At 44.4% G+C, this 19,436-nt stretch overlaps 1 long non-coding RNA gene across 1 annotated transcript in view; it reads right to left on the reverse strand.

Annotated features, from left to right (window-relative positions):
• The window catches only part of LOC139185750 (uncharacterized), a 144,082-nt gene extending 142,980 nt beyond the window's left edge, over nt 1-1,102 (reverse strand). The window contains exon 1 of the long non-coding RNA XR_011569223.1: nt 1,026-1,102. This is a non-coding gene — a long non-coding RNA (uncharacterized lncRNA). The remainder of the gene's footprint in view (nt 1-1,025) is intronic.
• Nucleotides 1,103-19,436: the final 18,334 nt, after the last annotated feature.

Below are 19,436 nucleotides of genomic sequence, written 5' to 3' on the forward strand. Positions count from 1 at the left end.
TTTTAATGATTCTTCTCAGATACCAGCTGGGGCTTAAGAAGACAGTGCCTAAAAGAATGATGGAAATGATGGGCAGGACTGGGATGTAGAGATTTTCCAAGTGTGGTCTTTACACATATGAGTGTCACAGATTTAGAGACTCTAATTCCAGGCAAACTACTATTCCTCTTTCAGAGGGGCCAACTCAGGCTGAAGTGACCTTTTGGGCAGAAGAAGGGAAAGAGTAATCATAATAGTTGAATAATAATAATAGACAACATTTATAAACTACTATATGTTAGGTATTTTTACCAGTATTATCTCAATTAATCCACAGTTTCATTAAGTAGGTGCTATTGTTTAGTCTCCTTTACAGATGAAAAACAGAGACAGAGAGTAATCTGACCATCAATGGCAAGTCTTTTAAACGCCACAACACTTATTCCTAACTAGTTCACAGACCTCCACCAGCTATCATTCATTACGTACTTATTATGTGCCTGCCACTGTGAGACCTATAAGCATATCAATTAATTGAAACTTCACAGTAACCCTCTGAGGCAGGTTATTATTATTACGCCCATTTTATAGATGAGACCCCGGCAGGAAAAAAAGGAAACTGGCTTAAGTGTAAAGCTGGAAACCAGCACAAGAAGTCAGCCCTGAGCGTCTGCACTCTCATACAGCCTAGCGGTATCTATTCCAATCTAGGTCTTTCTCTTTCTAGGTTAAAAAGGCTCTGGGAACCAAGCAAGCCAATAAAGGACTTCGGGAGGCAACAGCTCCAAAAGACCACCTGGGGGCGCCATCCTCCCTGGACTGGAGAGAGGGCGGGGAAGCCGGGCTTCTCGCCAGACAGCCCGGGCTCCGGTCTAGCCCGCCCCATCCCACAGCAGCCAATCAGAAGCTCCTCTGACCGCGCGGCGTGGAGAATGGATAATTCTCTTAAGGGACATCTGGTTTCCAAACAGGTAACGTGACGTACACCTGACGGGAAGTCGCCACTGGAGTCTGTAGCGGGAAGAAAAGGCTCCAGACGTTTTTACCTGAAAAATTCTCTAGACGAAGATTCTCTGTCCGGCTGTCCTACAGCCGAGAAGGCGGCAACCAATCCGGATATCCCTTTACCTATCATATCCGCCAATCATCGCTCTGCCTTCCCAGACGGTCCCTTACCATTTGAGCCTACCTGTGGCGCAGTTTGCCCCTGCACTCACGTAGTCCAGGGTGAGGAGGGACTCTTTGTGGCCCGAGCCGGGGGCAGAAGCTGAGCCCTCGTCCCCGCTGGGATGTGCTGTTCTGTAGGTTGGGAAATCTGCAGAAGAGCAACCACAGACAGCGGTCACCACATATCTTTGCCGGCGCTGCAGTGGGCACCTGGCTTGGTTCTGACCCAGAATTTTAGATTGAGGCTTCACTCATGCATTCCCAAGGGCTTCCACGTGCAGTCACCCCTGCTCTAATCTCGCTCACTTTGACCTTTCAGGATCCCACATAAAATGTCACATCCTCTCCTTGCAGGGACTGCTGCTCCTCTGTGAGCCCCTTTGGAACTTTGTAAAGATCACATTACAGCATTTGGTGCACTGTTTCATCATTTGTTACTCCCATATTGGCCTGAGGGTAGAGGCCAGATTTTAAGCGTCTTTGCACTGGGCAAGTTATTCAAACTCTGGGCACTGCACGTTTCTAAATTGTTAAATGTACCGTCCTGCCTAAAGTATTTGCATTAAATTAATACTTGCAAAACGAAAGTGTCTTGCACACAGCAAATGCTCAGAAAATGTTAACTCCTGTTATTCCTATGCCTGGTGTAAGCCTACAGTAAGTACTCAGTAGGGGTTAGAATCAGTCTGACATACTCATTCTTGGAGGTTCAAATCTTGACTTCCTCAAAACTGCCTCAAGAAGGGAATGGTAAACTTTATTTCGATATAGATATAGTACTTTAACGGAGAAGGCGATGGCACCCCACTCCAGTACTCTTACCTGGAAAATTCCATGGATGGAGGAGCCTGGTGGGCTGCAGTCCATGGGGTCACGAAGAGTCGGACACGACTGAGCGACTTCACTTTCACTTTTCACTTTCATTCATTGGAGAAGGAAATGGCAACCCACTCCAGTGTTCTTGCCTGGAGAATCCCAGGGACCGGGGAGCCTGGTGGGCTGCCGTCTATGGGGTCGCACAGAGTCAGACACGACTGAAGCGACTTAGCAGCAGCAGCAGCATAGTACTTTAATGGGTTCCCTGTAGCTCAGCAGTAAAGAATCTGCCTACCAATGCAGGAGACACGGGTTTCATCCCAGGGTGGGGAAGATACCCTGGAGAACAAAATAGCAACCTAATCCTGTATTCCTGCCTGGGAAATCCTATGGACAGAGGAACCAGGTGGGCTACAGTCCATGGGGTTGCAAACAGTCAGACATGGTTTCCCTGCTAAACAACAACACAGTACTGCAACATGTTATCAAAGCTGACAACAGCGCTCTGGAGTCTGGGCTGAAGTTATGACTTCATAAGTGGGCTGAAGTTATGACTGTCAGTTGCTAGCTGGATGACCATGGAAATTATCTTAAAAGTTCTTTGGTTTCTCAACTGAAGTGGGGATGACAATAATATCAATACCTACTTCATAGGGTTGTAATGTATGCAAGCAATGCATGAGAAGTGATGAGAACAGTGTAACAAGTTCTCCATTTTCTCCTTCTTTCTTATTCCACTTTCACTTTGGAAGCAAGGGCAAGGATGCAATGGCACAGTATAGTTTTGTATCCTCTACCTTACACTTTAACTTTTGCAAAGTACATTTGTATCTTATCTCATTTAACACTCAAAGCAACCCTGTAAGGTTCAAGGCACTTACTGGTTTCCTAGAAGCCCAAAGCACCTTTTTGGTACAGTTTTACATATATGCATTTGGAAGAAAGTTCTTTATTGTTGTAATTTAACATTTATTCTACAGCTTGTTTTCTTCACTTTACAGTACATCTCAGAGATCTTTGTATGCCTGTTTCCCTGTTTCTTTTTAACTACTGCACAGTCCTTCATACCTGAATTCATTTAACCAGTCCCCTCTTGTCACACATTGTAATTTTTAAAGCAAAATTCTGTTGAGTCTCCCTCAAGGCCCAAGGCTTTGATTATTCAGACTCTGAGCAGTCTCCAGGCCCAAAGACTCAAGTCACCAGGAAATGAAATCCTTACAATCACGATTGCTCCAGATTTCTCCCAAGCCATTCTATCCAGCAAGCTGTGGGATGCGAGTCCTTCCAGTGAGGAAAGGATCCGGAGCGGGTATGCACATAGGGTTGGAAAGGGCTGATGATGACTTTAACCTTCAGTGGGACTGGCCGAGGGGGTCTCCCAGAGGGCCCCTCCCTGAAGCTAAAGGTTTCTCAGCACCTCTGCCCTTGTTGCTACTGCATCCAGGTCCCTCACACACTTTGCTCGGGACTAACGCCCCTCACACCCTAAGAACTTGTTTAACTGCAACCTCTCCACCAGCACACCAGAAAAGACACAGCGTTCTCTTGTCAGATGCACCGTTATTCCAAGAAAGCTCTCCAGAAATCCTGGCAGAGTTCCCAGCCCAGCTTTTTCTAAGGGATCAGGCTCAGTTAGGAGGAAAAAAAGGAGTGCAGGAAGGTACTCATCAGGACACAGGTCGGGACGCTGAGACATACAGTTCTACAATGTAGCTCTGCAACCAAGAAAGTTGCTTACCTTCCCTGAGCCTCGGTTTCTTCATTTGTCTGAAAGACACAGAGGAAGGAGAGGGACGATCCAGGGCACATAAACGGAGGAAGGAGGGCATGCAAGCATTGCAAGCAAAGCTATCAGGGAATGACGTGACGGAGTGGCCAGACCGGGCACTAGCCCCTTGGCGATGGATGGAGACGCTCTTGGAGCGCAGGTCAGTACGGGAGTCTCCTCGCTGACATCCTGCAAGAAGCTGAGAAACAGGACTGTGTCTCGGGATATGTCGAGGCTGCAGCCAAGTCTCAGCGCATATAAAGTGCTCTCTCCTCAGCCTCCAGAAGATCCTGTACATCCATAGATGCCGTCTCACGTAGGGCACAGGCTGTGATCTGCTTGCCCCACTATGCAGTCCACTTTCTTCCTTAGGAACAGAACCATGATTTACCATTGGGAATCATTGCCTTTGGGAAAAAAACTACATTTCCCAGACGCCTTTGGAACTATTTCTCTGCCAGTGAGGTGTAAGAGGGAGTTCTGTGGGGGCTTCCTGGGAGGCACGGTGAAGGCTGCGCTGAACCCCTTTTGTTTTCCGCCCTCTTTCCCTCTGCCCTCTCTTTCCTCCTTCCTCTGTGGAATGAGATGACTGAGGACAGCTAACGATGGGCCTTGAACTGCTTACCTCCAGACTTTGATGTGAGAAAATAAAAAAAACCCTTATGTGTTTAAGTGACTGCCATTTTTGGCTTCCTGCTGTATGTAGCCTGGCCTAATTTCTAACTGACCAGTCTTTCTTCCCCAAGGTTTAAGAGCTGGTGGAAAGAAAGCAACTTATATCCAACTGTGTTGTTTTGTTTTTTAAGAACAAAGCAGAGGAATTAAAGTCTATTACTGGCTCAACTACCTTAACATTACATACACTTAGAACATTCTTCTGACTGGGTCAGGTTGACCTGCACAAAATTAACCCTGGGCTCATGAAACACTTTAGGCCAAAACACACAACATACACTCTGCCAAAACCACGCGCTAGCATGGCCTTGACATTCTAGTTCTGTGTAGGGAAAAAAAACGTAATATTCTGCAGAAAAAGATTCTCAGCACAGGCACACTCCTGTACATTTCTGTCAGTGATAGTGTTCAGCTCAATCTCTAAACCAAACTCTTGGTAACAGCTTCTTTTGAACAGAATCCAGCCACGGTAGAGGTCTCTGAGGAATGTTCCAGCATTCACCGCTGACTTCTGGCTCAAAGCCTTCAAAATTTCCAACCCCTGTTTCTCCTTAAGAGGAATTCTGCCAGCCCCTTCCTTAGTAAACCTTTTGCAAGCCTGCCCTCCAGGGGACACTGTGGGAGGGAACGCTTGTTCCAGAGCTATGGTTCGCCAACCTGAGAGGCCTCAGAATTACCTAGAGGGCTTGTTATAATACAAATTGGGCTCTAAACCCACAGTTTCTGATTCGGTAGATCTGGGTGGGGGCCCAAACATTCAAAGCTTTAATAAATTCTCCAGTAACGCTGGACAGTAACGCTGTCAATTCAGGGACCGTATTTTGAGAATCACTCTCCTAGAGAACGGCAAAGTTCTCCAGGCTACTTCTTTCAGGCATTTGGGGAATTCCCACCAGACCTTGGCAGTGGCCTCTGCATAGCTGCCCTGAGAATCTGTCTGCCAGGACCTCTGTCTGCCTTCCCAGCCCCAGAGTCCCCCTCAGGCCCCTCAGGGAGAGTTCATTCCCACTGGGCCACTGAGCCACTGAGCCAGGCACCCACCCCCACAGGCTCTTCCTCCTGTGGGTTCTCCCTTACAGTGTAGAGGGTTGGGCTTGGAGAGGGGGAGAGATGGAATTAGATAACTTATTTTTCCTTAATGCCTAAATATATTATAAACGTGTGTGTTGTTTTTATAATGAAATGACTGAAAAAATGTAAAGGAATGCAGACTCATTTGGAAATATTCATTAATAACTAATATGTATTAAACAGTTACTCTGTTCCAGGTCTGATACTAATGCTCATTTAATAACAATTGCCATATTTCAGCTCTAAAACAGGCTGAGAGAAGTTAAGTAGCTCACTCAATGTGACACAGCTAGTCAATGCCAGAGCAGGGATTCAATCTCAGGTCTACCTAGTTCCAAAGCTTGATCCTTTCACGCTTAGGCAATGTTGCGGCTTAAAAATGCTGCTCAATGACTTCCCTGGTGGTCCAGTGGTTAAGAATCTGCCTTGCAATGCAGGGAATGTGGATTCCATCCCTGGTGGGAGAATTAAGATCCCACACATGGCAGAGCACCTAAGCCTGCAAGCTCGGGGGCTTGCGCGCCACAACTAGAGAATCCACATGCCACAGTGAAAGATTCCGCACGAGGCAACAAATAAATATTATAAAAAATAAATAAAAACTTTAAAATGCTGCTCATTTTCTAATGCCACTGCAACATGCATTATCTATAAAGATGATATGACCCCAAAGGGACAAAACATTGGTTCATGAGGGCTTGAGGGAGACAAAAAAATGTTCACTCTTTCTGTGTATAAAGCACAGATTTACATATAGCACATAATAGATGTGCAGTATATCTGTAGGATTACATTGTATGGGAGAGAAGTCATTAGGGGAAAATACCTAAGAAGTCTCCTTACAAAGACAACAATGAAAGCTGCGAAACACTGAACAAGGACATGCTGGCAAAGAGCTTGCTCACTGAGAAAGTCAGCTTTGTCTTGACACAACGTCCAAAGTTTTCTCATGGAGCAGAGGACAAACAGAACATCTGACATTTATTGTTTAAAGCTTTCTGATCGGTATGCCATATGGTCCTCCCAAGAACCTCTTGATGTAGTCGTTAAGGAAGATATTTACTGTCCACATCTAATAGATGAAGGAAATAAACTTTGAAGATAATAACCATCAACCTAGATTTAATACCAAACAAAACTTTCTTTTAAGAATAAAGTGATTTAAAGAAATTTGGAGACAAAGAAAAGCAGAGCTTGTTACCAATAAACCCTCAGTAAGAAAACTTTAATGTCTGTGATGAAAGAAGAAATGAGGAAAGCAAGAAAAGTTGTTAACACATGACCAAATCTATACAAACACTGATGTATAAAACAATGGTCATAATGTCTAATTGAGGGGCTTCCAAACGTACGACAGAACAAAGATGTTGGACCACGGTGGCCTATAGGTCAGGAGGGAAGCCTGGAGTTAAAACATGCTCAAGTCCTTGAGTTGTCGGGGCAGAAGAGAACAAATATTAGCCTGAGAATTTAAGTTACACATATATGTTAAATTTCCAAGTTAAAGAATAGACACCAAGCATAAAACCACTCAATCAGAAGAATGGAAGGAAGAAGTCCTGTGCTATCTCATCACAAGTGCTATGAATCATTGAAAAAAATATATATCAAAGTCTTTAATTAAAATCATCTTTGAATATAGTCTTTTTAAATGTTACTTAAAATCAATTGCATGAGTCAAGTTTTTCATACCAACAATAAGAAAGTCCTTTTTTGCCTTTATCATTATGACTTTTATGACTTAAAAATTTCCAGGGTTTAAAGTGTTTCCTAAAAGGTGATCCGTAAAATTCCAGCCTCCTGAAATTCTAAGCCCAGCAGTGTGATGGATGCTGAACACCAGGTCCACCTGGATGCTCACAAAGCTCTAAGGCCCTAAGAAGACCCACATTTAGTAAGGAAACCTCCTTATCTTGGTCGTTTCAGGATTTTCCAAACTCCCCACCCCAATCCCTCCAAGGAATACAATAACACCCCATGGAACCCACTCAGGGAACTTCTAGAAAAACCTTCCTATTTGAGCTAGATGGCTCAGAGAGGAAATACACCACAAACAAAAAATGTGGACTCAATTCCTTCAGGTTGTTAACAAAATTCTTTTTGAAGTTGAAACTTTGACCTCAAGCAATTTGAAACATAGTATGATCAGCCACTTGTGCAACCTCACAATTACACCCCTTGGTACCTATATACTGCCTACACATACACACACACACACACACACACACAAGGGACTTTCTCTTCTGTAGTCTCCTAACCACAGAGAGAGGCTGCCCACACCCACGGTCTCATGCCTCCTACCATTACACTCTTCAAACGACCAGAGCTGGATTTCTCACTTCATGTGTTCCCATTTCTCCACTGCTTATCCACCATCTTCCTCCTCCCCAGTTTGGTTTTGGAGAAGCTTGAAATGGGATGAGACTAAAGAGATTTCTGAGCAGATAGTCTCCTAGCTCCTTGGGGTAGGGTCCATGACTAAAAGTGCCCCAGGATAAGTCACTTCCTTTCCCAATCTAGTCCTCAGTTTCCCCACTGGTCTAAGGAGCTCCTTCTGGTCTCTGATTGTGCATCTGTAACATGAATTGATGGACGATGATTCTTACCTTTTCTAACATCTCTGACATTCTCTGATCTCAGAAACCACCTCACTTCACTCTCACAGAGAAGGCAGCTGTAGCCCAGAGAGGCAAAGCAACTTGCCCAAGGTCACACAGCTAGTTAATAGCAGAGAAGGGACAGGACCTGCCTTGGCCCTGAGTCCTAACTCATATATGCACATTTTCCCATGCGTGTTGTGTGCCCATGGGCGCTTGCATGCACTTAGTCGCTCAGTCATGTCTGATTCTTGTGACCCTATAGACTGTAGTCTGTCCACAGGATTCTCCAGGCAAGAATACTGGAGTGGATTGCCATTTCCTTCTCCAGGGGATCTTCCCAACCCAGGGATAGAACCCAGGTCTCTGGTATTGCAGTCAGACTCTTTACTGACTGAGCTACCAGGGATGTTGTGTGTGCCTGTGAATGCATATATGTGAATATGTGACAAGGTTGTATATTCTTCTTGGACTGCAATATTCCCAAAGGCCTCCATGCACCTGAGGGGTGCCACGCAGCCAGCCTTGGATAAGAGACAGGAGGGGCAGATGTGGGGAGGTAGGAGCTACAGGAATGCTATAAAGAATCACATCTTCCTCCTCCTCCTCAACCCCTCCATCGCAGGGCCTCACGCTCCTCTCCTAGCCAGATGTGGCTCCTCCAGCCAACCTGACCCCATGAGCTGCCTCCTGCTCCCAGTTCAGAAGCACCAGGCAGGTAGACTGTTGATCCTAAGGAGGCTTAGAAGTGGTTTCTCTCCCAGGATTCTCCGGGGTTCCAGCCAGCCAGTGCCCTCCACAGCCTCCAGGTGGAGACAGAGTGATGCTCTAGGGATGAGGCTGAACCTGGCCCGCTCTGCTGCCTCCATCCAAGTTCACAGCTCCCTGGGACCACAGCTTCCTCCAGCTGCTCACACATCCACCTGTTCACTGCAGCTGTGTGTGCTCTGTTGCTGAGTATAAGACTTCTGAGTGGTTACAGTACATGGTACCCAGGGAGGAACCTGACTGGGACACAGCCAGCCACCAAATTCTGCCTGACTTAGGCTTCACAGCCTAGCACAGCCATCAGCCTTTTGCCGCCACCATGGTTTAACCCTCGGTTGATCAACTGGATTTTTATACCTAGAGATTGCTGTCACACTCGCTGGCTTCTGTCTTCATCCCCCTGTAGCTCCTCCCCAGCCATTCTCCTCTGCACTTTTTCATTGTATATGGTGTGTGTGTGTGTGTGTCTGTGTGTGTGTGTGTGTATGTATGTATGTACACACAAAGTCAGGGGAATAAGAATTGTTACTAGCTAATCTGTTGCAATAGGAAGAGGGAATGTTGAGTATCTTCAAATTCCTAATCTCAAAGTCAACCTGATCTTTCCAGAAATGTCATTCCAGGCATGGGAAGAAAATTCAGGGGCTCAGATCACATAAGCTCTTCCTTCTTACCCCAAGAGATAGGCATATGCCCAGGAAATGTTCCTTCCAGGGTTCTTGACACTGGCCCCAACCCCAGTCAGACCCACCACCATCCATACCCAGAGTAAAGAGAAGATCCATCTCAGCTCTGGGGTCTGTGTCCTGAGGCAAAAGGGCTGGAGTGAGTCATCTCCCGTGATGCCTCCCGGAGGTGGAGGAGGCTGGGAATAGGTAGCCCCACTCCAGTTCTGTTGGTTTGGGAGGGAGGTTTTACACTGCGTGGATGGACAGTGTCAATTCACAAAAGAAAGAGAAACTGGAAGGCTGTAACCCCAGGGGTTTCAACCTGGCCACCCCTCAGAATCCCTGTGAAGGTCTTCAATGATGCAATGTGCTAAGCAAATCACAGACTGATGAAACTGAAACTCCAGGTGGGAAACCCAAGAGTCTGTATTAGAAGGAAGCTCCCCGGGTGATTCAGATGCATAAGCAGCATCCAAAGGCAGTGATAGAACCAGACATCAGGAGCCTCTTGATGTGAGGCAAGAAGAAGCGATACAATATCACCAGTGAAACATTCCTGCCAGAATGTCTAACCTGAATCCCATGAGCAAACAATCCGACAATGTCAGTTGTGGAACATTCTACAAAACAACCAGTCTGGACTCTCCGAGAAAGTCAGTACCAGTATCAATGACTCAGTATTTAAGGCACAGAGATAGGCTGTTTTAGATGAAAAGATACTAAAAAGACAAAACTCAACACATTGCATAAACCTTGACTAGAGCTCAGATTTAAAACACACATATAAATCTAAAAGACATTTTGAAGGCAATTGGAGAAATTTGAAACTTTGAATATAGAATGTTCAGTTCAGTTCAGTTGCTCAGTCGTGTCCGACTCTTGCAACCCCATGAATCGCAGCACGCAGCAAGCCAGGCCTCCCTGTCCATCACCATCTCCCGGAGTTCACTCAGACTCACATCCATCGAATCGGTGATGCCATCCAGCCATCTCATCCTCTGTCATCCCCTTCTCCTCCTGCCCCCAATCCTTCCCAGCATCATAGTCTTTTCCAATGAGTCAACTCTTCGCATGAGGTGGCCAAAGTACTGGAGTTTCAGCTTTAGCATCATTCCTTCCAAAGAACACCCAGGGCTGATCTCCTTTAGAATGGACTGGTTGGATCTCCTTGCAGTCCAAGGGACTCTCAAGAGTCTTCTCCAACACCACAGGTCAAAAGCATCAATTCTTCAGTGCTCAGCTTTCTTCACAGTCCAAATCTCACATCCATACATGACCACTGGAAAAACCATAGCCTTGACTAGACGGACCTTTGCTGGCAAAGTAATGTCTCTGCTTTTGAATATGCTATCTAGGTTGGTCATAACTTTCCTTCCAAGGAGTAAGCGTCTTTTAATTTCATGGCTGCAGTCACCATCTGCAGTGATTTTGGAGCCCAGAAAAATAGTCTGACACTGTTTCCACTGTTGCCCCATCTGTTTGCCATGAAGTGATGGGACTGGATGCCATGGTCTTAGTTTTCTTAATGTTGAGCTTTAAGCCAACTTTTTCACTCTCCTCTTTCACTTTCATCAAGAGGCTTTTTAGTTCCTCTTCACTTTCTGCCATAAGGGTGGTATCATCTGCATATCTGAGGTTATTGATATTTCTCCCAGCAATCTTGATTCCAGCTTGTGCTTCATCCAGCCCAGTGTTTCTCATGATATACTCTGCATATCAGTTAAATAAGCAGGGTGACAATATACAGCCTTGATGTACTCCTTTTCCTATTTGGAACCAGTCTGTTGTTCCATATCCAGTTCTAACTGTTGCTTCCTGACCTGCATACAGGTTTCTCAAGAGGCAGGTCAGGTGGTCTGGTATTCCCATCTCTTTCAGAATTTTCCACAGTTTATTGTGATCCACACAATCAAAGGCTTTGGCATAGTCAATAAAGCAGAAATAGATGTTTTTCTGGAACTCTCTTGCTTTTTTGATGATCCAGCAGCTATTGGCAATTTGATCTCTGGTTCCTCTGCCTTTTCTAAAACCAGCTTGAACATCTGGAAATTCACAGTTCACATATTGCTGAAGCCTGGCTTGGAGAATTTTGAGCATTACTTTACTAGCATGTGAGATGAGTGCAATTGTGCGGTAGTTTGATCATTCTTTGGCATTGCCTTCCTTTGGGATTGGAACGAAAACTGACTTTTTCCAGTCCTGTGGCCACTGCTGAGTTTTCCAAATTTGCTGGCATATTGACTGCAGCACTTTCACAGCATCATCTTTCAGGATTTGAAATAGTTCAACTGGAATTCCATCACCTCCACTAGCTTTGTTTGTAGTGATGCTTTCTATGGCCCACTTGACTTCACATTCCAGGATGTCTGGCTCTAGTTGGGTGATCATACCATCGGGATTATCTTGGTCATGAAGATCTTTTTTGTACAGTTACAAAATATAACTATATTTTGTACAATATAGAATGTAGGTTAGATGATATTGTAACATTGTTAATTTTTTGCTGTAATGAGGATATTGTGGCTGTGTAGTTCTTTCCTGTTACAAAATACCTGCTAAATATTTGAAAGTGAAATGTTCCAATTTCTACACACAAAAAATATAGAGAACAGGATCTTCAGGAAATGTAGCAAGTGGTAATAACTGTTAAATCTAGTGAAAGGAACATGGGTCTTCATTCTATCATTATTTCCAGTTTTCTACATTCTATATTCTCTAAATTCTATATTTTCTCTACATTTTCTACATTTCTCTACATTTTCTACATTTCTACATTCCAATTCTAATATTTCTTTAAATAAAACATAATTTTTGAATATTGACATTGATTATCTATGAGTGGGGAGATTTTATTTGTTCTGAGTTTCTTTTCCCACCCTTGGCTTTGTCAACATTTTGGCAATAAAACACAGGACACTTCCATAATTGTTGTTGTGTAATCAATAGCTGGGACGCAGGGTGATGGGAGGCTTGCACCTGGCGGTCTCTTCCTCTGGGGAAACCAGGCCTCAGCAGGCTGCCTCCACAGAGCGGGCTTCTGTTCTCCAGTCTCTGTCTCATTCCGCCAAGAGTATACACCAAGCGCTGGATGTCGGCTGTGGGGGCAGCAGGGAGGGCTTTAGAGGATAAAGTGTGACCCCTCCCGGGGTGACCTGGCAGCCGCAGGCCCGCTGACACTGCCTCTTGTCTGTGCTTGTGGTGGGCTTCTAAGCAAATGCTTCCGCCCACAGCCCCAGTTCCTCTCCACATCTGTCCACCTCACCAGCTCTGCCACAGGGACGCTGACTATAGCTTGTTGCTGCCCACTGCCAGGGGCTGAAGGGCGGAGGGAGAGAGGAGGGAAGTGGGCAGGCAGGCAGGGGAGAGCTGCCAGAGGCCAAGCATCTTCAGTAAGTGAGGCTCAGAGGACGGGATCCCTTCTCCTCACACACAAAAGAGCATCCTTCCTGCTTCTGCCTGCAAGTTGGTCGCTTCCCTTAGAGGCTTAGAGAAGCATTTTGCTTGGAGGAGTCAGGATGTGAACCCAGGCAACCCAACCCACACATCTAAGCACTTCATATGTCAAAATGCCTTCTGCAAAGGAATTTTCTAAAATTTTCTAAATTTTCTAGACACCAGATCTCTAGTGGTTTAACAATGTCTCTCCCCAGAAGCTGAAGTTTTGTCTCACCCAGCGTCAGGCTGAGTTTTGGCTGCCTGAGCTTCTCCTCTTCTCTCCCCAAGAAGAAAACTGGGGGAATGTTCCACCCTCTTGTGTGAGTGTGTCCACACTCACCCTGGGCTAGAAGTTAGGCCACAGACCAGCCAGTCATAGCGGGCACTTCTAGACATACTGCGTCCTCCAGCCCCCCAAAGCAGCTCTGCAGCTCAGATACCAGGAGCTGGGGGCTCAGTCCTTAGAGCGGAGGGGAGCGGGGAGGAAGGCGGGGCTTGGTCCTGGGGCGCAACAGCAGGAAAGCTGTAGCTTCTCTAGAGAGGCCCTGAGCTAAGCTCGTGTAAAATCTTCAGGAAAGCTTTTTGCAACATGGTGATAACATCCACCAGGGGGCAGCAGATCCTCATGAAAAGAAATTCCTAAACGCAAAGGCATGTGAACCCTCAAGGGGCCTTTAGCCAGGATTCTGACAGCCCACGGAGGACACAGGTAGTTGAGGCAACAGTGGGTCAGAATATAATCAAGCTTTATATTCGGTTAGTGCTTCACGGACATCAAACTTTCCCATATATAACCTCAGCTGAACTATACAATGGTCCAGAAGCTATGAAGCGTCAACATCTCTACATGACAGATGAGAAAAGGAGGCTCAGAAAGGTGAGGTTTAGGTGACTTGGCCAAGTCAGAGGGCTAGTAATTTATCACATTGGGAACCTGCGTCCCGGCCGCCTGATCCACATTCAGTGCTCTCCCCATGACTGTTCACAGTCATCGCAACTGTGATTTCGCCATGGCTGACCACCTGTGCATTTCCTCTTAATTTTCACAACAATCTGTGAGGCACGCTCTCTAATTATCCCCACTTTACAGACAAGGAAAGGGAGGTGGACGAAATTAAGTTGCACAAGTAATAGAGTGTAGCTAGGATCTGAATGTGGGTTTGTCTGACCCAATATTCCACTAACATGTGCTACTTCCCTGTTGTAACCTGTGGTCAGCAGCATTTGCTGAGCTACACTTGTTAAGAACTGCGCTCGTCACCACTGATGCAGCATCCAATCTAGGAAAATCTAAGATGTGGGTGCCCTTACTGGGTGCCACAGGAAACCCAGCAAGATGAGTCTATTAACCCTGTTTTATAGATGAGGAAACAGGGCCTAGAGAGGGTCCTGAACTTGCCCGAGGCCACGAGACAGCACATGATGGATCAGGGATTTGCACCCAGGACATTCGCTACGCCTGCTGCTTTCTTACACCTCCCAGGACCAAGTTTGCAGAGCCAAAATATCGGAAATAGGAAATGTTCCAAAACACAGGAGAAATTCGGTTGTGGTAAACATCTCATCGGATCTCTGGGGTCCTCCATGCTCAACCCACAACCCAGACTCCTGCCAGGCAAGCCCCTTCTCACTCACAGAAGCTTCTTCCCTTTCCCATCACCAAGGCAGGCTTTTCTCCTGGAATTGCCCAGGAAAATAAAGGCAGATCATTTTGCATACTGAGGACCCTTGATGAACTGCTCTTATTGGGGGTCAAACAAGCTTCCCCATGACCCTCTTCTGTCTGCATTCTACCAACACCAAGAGGCACAGAGTAACAGCAGCACTGGCATCAGATACATGCCAGAGGCACACAGGTGTCCTACTATTGGGGTTTTACCCAAGCAAGGTCCACCCCGGGGCATGCCTGTTGTTCTTCCAACAGATTCCAGTCATCAGCTGGCTAGAAAGCTCCCTCAACTTCAGGGCTACTATTTCCCACTCAGTACATTTGGAGATTCTCAGTTTATGTCCCCTCAGAGCTCTTGGTAGAAAAATATACCCCCTTCTGTACTGCCCCCTAAAGCAAGCTCACATGCCTGCTGCAATGGCAGGGTTATAGCATTTGAAAGAAATATTGGATTTGGAAAACTGAGTTCAAAAGTATGGATGTAAAACCCAGTTTTTGCACTCACCAGTGGGAAAGAACAAATCCCTTAATTTCTCTGGGCTGGGCATCATCTTCCTTCCCTTACCATGGGAATGACAGCTTTAGAGTTATCATGGCATTAAAAAAGTAGCGTATCATAGAAGGCACTTTGCAAACTGTTAGTTGCTATACAAACTTAGCCCGCTTGCTGCTTATCCATATAAAAAGGGAAAACGAGGATTTAAACTGTAATTGAAGTGCAAATATTCAGGAAATCAATCCCCACTCCAAATAAAGAGCAAAGGTCTTAAACAGATAATTCACTAAAGAGATATATGGATGCCAAATAATCACACAAAAAGATCCTAAACATTGTTTAGTGAATTGTTCAGTTGACAAGTCCAACTCTTTGTGACACCATGGACTGCAGCACGCCAGGCTTCTCTCTCCCTTACATCTCCCAGTTTGCCCAAGTTCATGTCCATTGAATCAGTGGCACCATCCAACCGTCTCATCTCCTTAGTCATAGGTAAACATACATTAAAGCCACAATGAATATACTACTACACACTTATTAAAATTAAAGTTTGAAAAGAATCTAGTGAGGCTGCAAAATGGTACAGTCACTTTGAAAAACAGTTTGGCAGTTTCTTAAAGTTATATATGCACTTTTCATTTAAACTAGCAATCCATATACTTAGTATTTAACCAAGAGAAACAAAAGAAAAAAAACAAAACTATGTCTGCAGAGGTTTACTCAGAATAACCCAAACTGGAAACAACTTTAATTAGTGAACGGATCATTAAGCTGTGTTTCGTCATACAACTGGATACCACTCAGCAAGGAGCAGAAGCACACTACGGCGTGATGAATCAACAGGGCATCACGCTAACAAAAGAAGTAAGACCTAAAAGGATATATATTCTGCTAGTCCATTTGTATGGCATCCTGCAAAAGGTTAAAAAAAAAACCTGTAGTGACTCAGAACAGACTAGCAATTAAGTGAAGTAAGCCAAAGACAAATATCATACAAATCGCTTATATGTAGAATTTTTTTTAAAAAAATGATACAAATGAATTCATATACAAAACAGAAGTAGACCTACAGACATAGAAAACAAATTTATGGTTACTAAAGGGGAAATGAGGGGAGCGTTAAACCCAGAGTTTGACATGAATATACACACACTACTATATACAGGCTTCCCCGATGGCTCAGTGGTAGGGAGTCTGCCTGCCAATGCAGGAGACACAGGTTTGATCCCTGGGTCAGGACGATCCTCTGGAGAAGGAAATAGCAATCCCTCCAGTATTCTTGCCTGGAAAAGCCCATGGACAGAGAAGCCTGGCAGATGACAAGTTCATGGGGTCGCAAGAATCAGACACGACTTTACAACTAAAACAACTACTGTATATAAAATAGAGAACCAATAAGAACCCAACAATCTTTTCTAATAACCTAAAAAAGAATCTTAAAAAGAAGATATATGTACAAGTGAATCACTTTGCTGCCTACCTGAAACTAATACAACACTGTGAATCAACTATACTTCAATTTAAAAAATGTAAAAAGAAACAAATCATATGTTTTAATAAAAACAAATAAACATGGTCCCCATTTTCAAAAAAAAAAGGAACAAGCTAGTAGTTTCCAGGGGTGGAAAGGTTAGCAAAAGTGCTGCGTATAAAAGGGCAAAGGAAGGGTATGGTGGGGCACAGTGATGAGTTGGTTCTGTATTTTGCTTGTGGTGGTATTGAGTGACTTTAAACACTTTCAACAAAACTCTTAAAACTGGACACCCCAAATAACCAATTTTACCATATATAATTTTAAATAACATTTTATAGCTTTAAAAAGTTACATAAATAACTTAGTGTTTAACAGACAGAAATTTTTTGTCCTTCCTTTTCTGCTGGAACTTGTATTCCCATTACTTCCCCACAGAATTTTACTATAATGCAATATTGTTATGGTTGAAAGTCTTACTCATCAATATATCATATTCCTCACAACAAATATATAATTTAAATTTAATTTAAAAAACAGTTTCTTGGGACTTTAAGGCCAAGTGTTTTGATTCGCATTTCTCTGATAATGAGTGATGTTGAGCATCTTTTGAGGTACCATTTCACGCCAGTCAGAATGGCTGCGATCCAAAAGTCTACAAGCAATAAATGCTGGACAGGGTGTGGAGAAAAGGGAATGCTCTTACACTGTTGGTGGGAATGCAAACTAGTATAGCCATTATGGAGAACAGTGTGGAGATTCCTTAAAAAACTGGAAATAGAACTACCTTATGACCCAGCAATCCCACTACTGGGCATATACACCGAGGAAACCAGAATTGAAAGAGACATGTGTACCCCAATGTTCATCGCAGCACTGTTTATAATAGCCAGGACATGGAAGCAACCTAGATGTCCATCAGCACATGAATGGATAAGAAAGCTGTGGTACATATACACAATGGAGTATTACTCAGCCATCAAAAAGAATACATTTGAATCAGTTCTAATGAAGTGGATAAAACTGGAGCCTATTATGCAGAGTGAAGTAAGCCAGAAAGAAAGACACCAATACAGTATCAGTTCAGTTCAGTTCAGTCGCTCAGTCGTGTCTGACTCTCTGCAACCCCATGAATCACAGCACGCCAGGCCTCCCTGTCCATCACCAATTCCCAGAGTTCATTCAAACTCACATCTATCGAGTCAGTGATGCCATCCAGCCATCTCATCCTCTGTCATCCCCTTTTCCTCCTGCCCCCAATCCCTCCCAGCATCAGAGTCTTTTCCAATGAGTCAGCTCTTCGCATGAAGTGGCCAAAGTACTGGAGTTTCAGCTTTAGCATCATTCCCTCCAAAGAAATCCCAGGGCTGACCTCCTTTAGAATAGACTGGTTGGATCTCCTTGCAGTCCAAGGGACTCTCAAGAGTCTTCTCCAACACCACAGGTCAAAAGCATCAATTCTTCGGCGCTCAGCTTTCTTCACAGTCCAACTCTCACATCCATACATGAACACTGGAAAAACCATAGCCTTGACTAGACGGACCTTCGTTGGCAAAGTAACGTCTCTGCTTTTGAATATGCTATCTAGGTTGGTCATAACTTTTCTTCCAAGGAATAAGCGTATTTTAATTTCATGGCTGCAGTCACCATCTGCAGTGATTTTGGAGCCCCAAAAAATAAAGTCTGACACTGTTTCCACTGTTTCCCCATCTATTTCCCATGAAGTGATGGGACCTGATGCCATGATTTTAGTTTTCTGAATGTTGAGCTTTAAGCCAAATTTTTCACTCTCCTCTTTCACTTTCATCAAGAGGCTGTTTAGTTCCTCTTCACTTTCTGCCATAAGGGTGGTGTCATCTGCATATCTGAGGTTATTGATATTTCTCCCAGCAATCTTGATTCCAGCTTGTGTTTCTTCCAGCACAGCATTTCTCATGATGTACTCTGCATAGAAGTTAAATAAGCAGGGTGACAATATACAGCCTTGACGTACTCCTTTTCCTATTTGGAACCAGTCTGTTGTTCCATGTCCAGTTCTAACTGTTGCTTCCTGACCTGCATATAGGTTTCTCAAGAGGCAGGTCAGGTGGTCTGGTATTCCCATTTCTTTAAGAATTTTCCACAGTTTGTTGTGATCCACACAGTCAAAGGCTTTGGCATAGTCAATAAAGCAGAAATAGATGTTTTTCTGGAACTCTCTTGCTTTTTCCATGATCCAGCAGGTGTTGGCAATTTGATCTCTGGTTCCTCTGCCTTTTCTAAAACCAGCTTGAACATCTGGAAGTTCATGGTTCACGTATTGCTAAAGCCTGGCTTGGAGAATTTTGAGCATTACTTTACTAGCGTGTGAGATGAGTGCAATTGTGTGGTAGTTTGAGCATTCTTTGGCATTGCCTTTCTTTGGGATTGGAATGAAAACTGACCTTTTCCAGTCCTGTGACCACTGCTGAGTTTTCCAAATTTGCTGGCATATTGAGTGCAGCACTTTCACAGCATCATCTTTCAGGATTTGGAATAGCTCCACTGGAATGCCATCACCTCCACTAGCTTTGTTCGTAGTGATGCTTTCTGAGGCCCACTTGACTTCACATTCCAGGATGTGTGGCTCTAAGTGAGTGATCACACCATCGTGATTATCTTGGTCGTGAAGATCTTTTTTGTACAATTCTTCTGTGTAATCTTGCCACCTCTTCTTAATATCTTCTGCTTCTGTTAGGTCCATACCATTTCTGTCCTTTATCGAGCCCATCTTTGCATGAAATGTTCCCTGGTATCTCTAATTTTCTTGAAGAGACAGATACAGTGTACTAACGCATATATATGGAATTTAGAAAGATGGTAACGATAACCCTG

This window comes from Bos indicus, chromosome 11, assembly GCF_029378745.1.
Source record: "Bos indicus isolate NIAB-ARS_2022 breed Sahiwal x Tharparkar chromosome 11, NIAB-ARS_B.indTharparkar_mat_pri_1.0, whole genome shotgun sequence".
NCBI classification, from domain to species: Eukaryota; Metazoa; Chordata; class Mammalia; order Artiodactyla; family Bovidae; genus Bos; species Bos indicus.